The 7,500-nt window shown below is 31.8% G+C and overlaps 1 protein-coding gene across 1 annotated transcript in view; it reads right to left on the bottom strand.

The window, feature by feature from the left end:
* The window catches only part of Polr2G (DNA-directed RNA polymerase II subunit Rpb7), an 11,800-nt gene that overhangs the window by 4,193 nt on the left and 107 nt on the right, over positions 1-7,500 (bottom strand). The window lies entirely within an intron of this gene.

Here is a 7,500-nt window from a genome sequence, read left to right as displayed (position 1 = left end):
GATTTAAAGTTATATAAGGATCAGTCAAAGTTCTATTCTGCCAAAAGATACATGGCAGATCTTTGTTGGTTTTCACCACAGTGTCAATAGGCTTGGAGGCAAATGGGTTGGCTAATGGCAATGCATATTGCTACCTAGCTAATAAACAAAACAAAAATTTCATAGATGGACTTATTCCTAGACACTTTTCATATGTGATAAGTCAAAATATTTAAGAAAAAATCATATATCATAAATAATAACCTATCATATGATGTTCCACTTCCACCTGCCAATCAACAAATTTGCTCTATCTTGCTTGAAATATGCACACCTAAAGTGATGTGAATGTTAGATACCACCATATATTCTGATTACTGCAATGTGCACTACAGTGACGACTCACAACTGTGATGTACATAAGGTGTGCCATGCAGGAGAATAAGTTCACCAAATGTAAGATTTTATATATTTTCATTTTAGAATGCTAAACATTTGACAGCCATAATACAATTTATAAGAGTCTGTGACAGAAAATAAAACACAGAATTTATTCTAATCACATCAAAATAAATAAGCAAATGTACCTTGTTCATGAAAGCCATTATTGCAATTCTCTAAATATTCAACTCATACACAGTAAATTTACCAAGAATTTACCTGATTTTGCAATCTACTAATTCTATCAAGCTCAAGTTTAGGCAGAAATATAATGACTACTCATGAGTACTCTTACTAATTGCCTTGGAAAACTGCAAACCAGTTGAAAAGTGATGTACATCCCTGTGAACAGTCAATTACATCTTTATAGGCCTTCTACCAGATAAAAAAACAATAGAAATGCTATTTCGAAATAAAAACAAGTCATTTGCAAGTATTCCAAAACAAGTTTAACAAGGTCTTATTGTGAACGTCATAGAGTAAAGAGCTTACTTATATAGTGTGAACTTTACTATCATTGGACGATTGAATAGTGCAAAAGGAAATATAAATGGACACAAACCTAAATCCAGAACCAGGAGAAGAACCTGGTACATATAAAGTTATGGACATTGAATACCAAAACAAAGGACACAAAGACGTGATCACCGGCGACTTGGAAGAAAATCCATTCCCAAAACAACCACGAATTGAAATCGGCTCGAAGAACACATCATCAGAAATTATCAACAAGAACAAGGAAACAGTAAACAAGCAAGTAGAACAAAACAATGTTGTTCTTATTCAATTAAAAGGAGAATCATTTACTTCAAATTTCAACAATCCGATCGAACTAACAGATGCAATTAACAAATCTGTATTCCAAAAGTACATAAAAGAAGATACTCTTGGAGTTCTAGGAAAAGGAAAAGCAATCCGCTTTGAAGTAAATGATATATCCAAAATAGATAATTTAAATGACATAGAACATCTAGGAGATTGGGAGGTACAATGTAAACAACCGGCATCCAGTAAATTTACAGGATGTTCATATGGAACAATATACCCCATAGAGACAGACATATCAATAAATACAATAAAGGAAAAAATCAAAATAATATGGGGAGACAACTTCGAGATTCAAGAAATTAATAGAATGACAAAATTTAACAAAGATAAAGAAAGTGACCAAAAAAGAATACCAACAAAATCTTTAAGGATAACATTTAAAGGTCCTCTGCCAGAAAGAGTGGCTATAGGTCACACATCATACAAAGTTTATCAATATACTTTTCCAATACCTAGATGTTTTAACTGCCTATGTTATGGTCATGGAGTGTTAACATGTAAATAAAAAAGAAGGTGTAGTAATTGCAGTAAATTTGATCACAATTATAAAGATTGTACTAATCCCTCATATTATTTTTACTGTAAAGAAGCACATCCACCAATAGACATTTCTTGTAAAATGCACAAGAAAGCACTTGAAATTAACAAGAATAACATAACACCAAACAATATAGACATAAAAATACAGCTACATCAACTGAAACCTAACACAAAACAAGAAAAGATAATAAATGGTAATAAGGATACAATAAACAGGGCAACATCCAACAGAACACAAAACAACAACACAAAATCAACAACAGCAAACACAAACAAAACAATATCAACAGAGTTAAAAAAAAAACACAAACATATGCAGAAATCATAACTCAAACAAACAAAATAACACCAGAAAAAACAAAAAAGCAAATGCAAAACTCAAATAAATCAAATTCACCAAGTGCAATAGAAAACCCAACAAAAGATAATCAAAGAGAACAAATAAAAGAACAAAGAAACAACAAAGATCAAAATAATAGAATTTATTATCTAGAAAGTTCACCAATAACGTGGACACTACCAACACCAATAAAACAAACACAAAAAGAAGAAGAATCAAAAGAAGAAGAAGAAAACCCAAAATGGTTAATCTCGATAAAAAGTATATTTAAAGTCATCATAAAACTGATAAACAATCTAAACTCTGAAAACTCAATATTAGAAATAATTACAGAATCAATCAAAGATTTTTTTTTTTTTTTAAACAAATAACAAATGAATAAGATTATATTGTGGAATCCAAGATCAATACAAAACAAGATAAGTGACCTGAAATTTATAATAAATAAAGAAAAACCAGATATATTCCCATTATGCGAATCTTGGCTAAAGAACAAAGATCAATTCAAAGTAAATGAATATGTAATAATAAGAAAAGATGGAGAAAATCAAATGGGAGGGGGATTAGTTTTTGGAATAAAATCAAATGTACAATTTCAAAAGATTAATTTGAGAGACAGATATATTGATAAATTAGAAGTATTAGGAATCAAAACAAAATATAAGAACAGATGGCTCAACATTCAATAAGAAATTCAATACTATACAGATCAAGTAGAAGAACCAAAAATGCTAATAGGAAATTTTAATGCACATCATCCTAGTTGGAATCCAAAAATACATATAAGTAATAAAACAGGAAAAAGCATATACTAATTGATAAATGAAATCAATTTAATAATGATGACGCCAACAGGCCAGATAACAAGAATAGACCTATAAACCATTAAAGAAACAACAATAGACTTGATAATCGGTTCACCAACAATAAACCACATAGAAATAAAAGTAGGTCCTCACTTAGGGAGTGACCAATTCCCGATAATCATAGAAGAAATAGATTATCAAAATCAACCTAAATTAACAGAAAAGAAATGGCAATTTAATGATAACGAATGGTCGGAATATCAAGAAGAATGAAAAAATGTGGACACAGACAAAATAAATACATTACATGACTTAATAGACCTACTAAAAAAGAAGAAGAAAAAAACACTTCAAATTTGAAGAGAGGAGAAATAACCATAAACCAAATAAACCATGGTGGAATCAAGAATGTGATGAAATAATAAAAAAAAGGAATAAAGCATATAATACATGGAGAAAAAGACCCACACAAAAAAACAAATGGATTATAAAGAATTAAGAACAAAAGCAAGACAAGTGATAGAAACACAGAAGAGGGAATCATGGGGGAAATTTTGTGAACAAATAAGTTTTAACACACCAATAAAAAAAATTTGGAACTTTATCAAAAAGCAGATAGGAAAGATAACATCAAGTTGTTCCCCCATAATTGATAATAACCTCCCAATTACAGACAATGATAAGAAATTAGAACTTTTTAAAGAAGAATATGAAAAAGTAACTAACAAGCAAAAAAAGAAAATGTTAACAGAATTAGAAAATGAACAACTTTTAAACACTCAAGATGATGATGATTTATGTAAAGAAATAACACTTAGAGAATTAAAAACAATAATAATGAATACAAAAAATGGAAAAACATACGGGCCAGATGAAATCAATTATGAATTTTATAAAAATGTCCCAAATAACATCCTAAAAACAATATTGAAGATATTCAATACCTACTGGTCAAAAGGGGAATATCCAAACATATTTAAAAATGCAATAATAAATCCGATAAATAAACCAGGAAAAGATTCAAGAAACATAGAATCATACAGATATATTAGCAGAACTTCCTGTATTGGGAAAATATTTGAAAATATAGTGACAAAAAGACTAAATTGGTGGTTAGAAACAAACAAAAAATTAGATGAAGATCTAGTAGGATTTAGACCAAACAAAACAGCTATAGATGCCATCCAGATTATAGATTTGAAGATCAGTCAAGCAATAGAACAAAAAAAATATGGACTAGTAGCTTGTTTGGACTTAGAGAAAGGATTCGACTCTGTAAATCATGAATATTTGCTAATTAACCCTCTCTGGACGGGTGGTACACTACGGTACCGCTCATTCAAGGGTCCGGTGGCCAGGTGGCACCATATGGTGCCAGTCATTTAATTGATTTAGGCCTAAGCATTCGAAAGCCCCGACATTGTGACATGCAAGGCTGGAATGCCCCTGTCGTGAGTGGGTTAAGATGGAAAAAAAAAGGTATAAAAGGAAAAACATTACGGTGGATAGAAGATTTTTTAAAAGAAAGAAGCTTTCAAATAAAAATAGAAGGAAAAACAACAGAAATGGGTAAAATAACAACAGGAGTCCCACAAGGTTCACCACTAAGTCCAACATTATTCAATATACTAATGTCTGATATAAAGTTACCAAATACAGTATACAAAATAATATACGCAGATGATATCACTTTAATAATAATAAACAAAGATATAATAGAAGCATCAAATATCTTAGAAAATGGATTAAAATCATTAAACGAATGGACAAATAAATGGGACCTGAAAATTAATTTAACAAAAAGTAAGATAATGTGTTTTACAAACAAAAAAATAAGAGTAATCCCTAAAATAAAAATAGGAAATGAAGAACTAATATTTACCATGCAACACAGAATATTGGGAATAATTTTTGATAGTCCAAAGTTGAATTGGAAAAAACACATAGACTTTGTAAAATCAAAATCAATTAAAAGAATAAATATAATGAAAAATCTATCATCTCTAACATGGGGAGCAAATAAAGAAACATTACTGAAATTCTATGAAATATATATAAGACCAATAATAGAATATGGAATCTCTATATACGGGGCTGCAAAACAACATGAAATAAAAAAGTTAAACATAATACAAAATAGTGTAATGAGAATTGCAACAGGATGTTTTAGATCAACACCTATAATAGCATTACAAGCCATAACAAACCAAATACCATTAATATATAAAATAAAAAGATAGAATGTATGCAGATAATAGGGAATTTAGAAAAACAAGATGGAATGCCAATAAAAGACTTGACCAAAGACAATATAAAAAACTACAATCAAATAAGTAAAAGGAAAACTTTAATTCAAAGGGTAATTGGAACATGTAGAAAATTAGATATAGAAATGAAAACCAATACATTACCAAATATAACTCCTATTCCACCATGGTATGATTTATCAGAGTATTTAAAAAACAACTTTTATAGAAAATATGGGAAAAAAACATTCCAGAACAAATGATTAAACAGCAATTCTATTTAATGGAAAATACGATATACAAAGAATATCAAAAGATATACACAGACGGGTCAAAAATAAATAATCCAACCTCTGTCTCAGCAGCAATATACATACAAGAAAAAACATAACAACAATATAGAAATTACTGCAAACAACACAAATCATAGAGGCAGAACTATATGCAATTAAACAAGCAATAAGCTATATAAACAATAACAAACTACAAAAAACAGTAATCTTAACAGACTCACTGGCAGCCATATATGTTATAGGAAATCCCAGACCAAAAAACTACAAACAGATAACATATGAAATTCAAAAATCAATAAACACACTGTTAACAAACACAATCAATAAAAATCCAGTGGATTCCTTCACATAAAAACATTAGGGGGAATGAAATAGCAGATGAAGCAGCAAAAAAAGCACATGAAATACAAAACCCCATAACCATGAACATAGACTCAAAAAACAAAATAAAAGAAATAAAACTAAAAAATAAAGAAAACTGGAAAACAATTCTGGAAACAAAGGAATCCATGGGCAAGATCAAAAAATAGGAAAATAGATGTATGTCTCACTAGAATAAGTACAAAACACACAAAATTGAAACAATACTTATACAAACTAAAATTAGAAGTGGACCCAAATTGTAGATGGTGCAACAATCAAGAAGAAAGCATCGAACATCTGATACTACAATGTCCAAGATTCCACTCATATAGAACTAAGTTACTCCAAGCACTATTAAAAGCAAAGGTAAATTTTCTGAATAACACTGCATTACGAAATACCACAAAAATGGTATCGATGGATTCCTTTCAACTTCTACTATTCATATATAGTGGAAATAATGCGCGATTCCACCTCTGGACCCCACAATCTGGGTTCCGATAGTAGGGGAGGGCATGAAATAGATCAGGGAAATTGCGGGGTAAAATATGAATTCCGGCCATATTTCGTTTGCAAAATCTTAACCCAGTTACCTACCTAACTTTGCCTAGTTTTGAAGTTAGCCCTAGCCAAGGGGGGGCTTTGCCCCCCCTGGCCCCCTCCTTTTTAAGGCACTTCATGCTACCTCGTGCTACTTCGGTATCACGAAAACCTTAACCCAACTACCTGCTTCACTTTGCCTAGTTTTAAAGTCAGCCTTTGCGAAGAGGGAGCTATGCTTCCCTGTGGATCTCCCCTAGTCAGGGCACTTCGTGATACTTATGATGCGTAATTAGTTCTGTAGATGAAAATGCCGTGACCACAAATAAGCTTCACACTGCGCCATGATGACAGCAACTGAGTCTTCGTCTCATATATTCCTCAGGATAGGAAACTAGGACCGATAATGATGCGACCACTCAATAGAGGGCACTCTATAATTATACTGTAAACAATGGGGAATATTGCGCCATCTATCGAGAGAACATAACAGCACATGCAGGTAATTCATTGGGGGGTTTCCATTCCACAGCTTGTTGCTAGCTGTAAATATGTAAACAGGCATGTTTAAATTTCAGGGCAAGGATGGTGGTTTTCTGGGTATTTTGCACAAGGTATGTTGCACGAAGTGGCCTAAAAAGGGGGGTCCAAGGGGGGCGAACCCCCCCTTGACTAGGGCTTAATTAAAAAATAGGCAAAGTTAGTTAGGTAATCGGGTTAAGATTTTGCAAGCGAGATATGCCCCTAAGTAGGACGAGGTAGCACAAAGTGCCTTACAAAAAAGAGACCCAGATTGTGGGGTCCAGGGGTGGAATCGCACATGATTTCCACTATATATGAACAGTAGAGGTTGAGAGGAATCCATCGATACCACTTTTATGGTATTTAGTGACGCGGCGTTATTCGGAAAATTTACCAAAGCAAAAATTCACAATCCTAATATGAATATGTTAATTACAGGTGCTGATCAACCTCCTATAAAGAAGTACTACATCTTGAGACATACAAAGATCTTTCTACAAAGGTAAAAAATTATAGATATGATATAAGAAGCAAGAAAAAACAAGAAAAAAGATCCAGGGAATATAGACTTCAACATAGTCTAAAACCCTAAAAAAGAAGAG

The sequence above is a fragment of the Penaeus japonicus genome, unplaced genomic scaffold (assembly GCF_977035675.1).
Source record: "Penaeus japonicus unplaced genomic scaffold, GWHDUDI00000001_assembly GWHDUDI00000029, whole genome shotgun sequence".
NCBI classification, from domain to species: Eukaryota; Metazoa; Arthropoda; class Malacostraca; order Decapoda; family Penaeidae; genus Penaeus; species Penaeus japonicus.
This window is presented reverse-complemented; position numbering and strand designations above follow the sequence as displayed.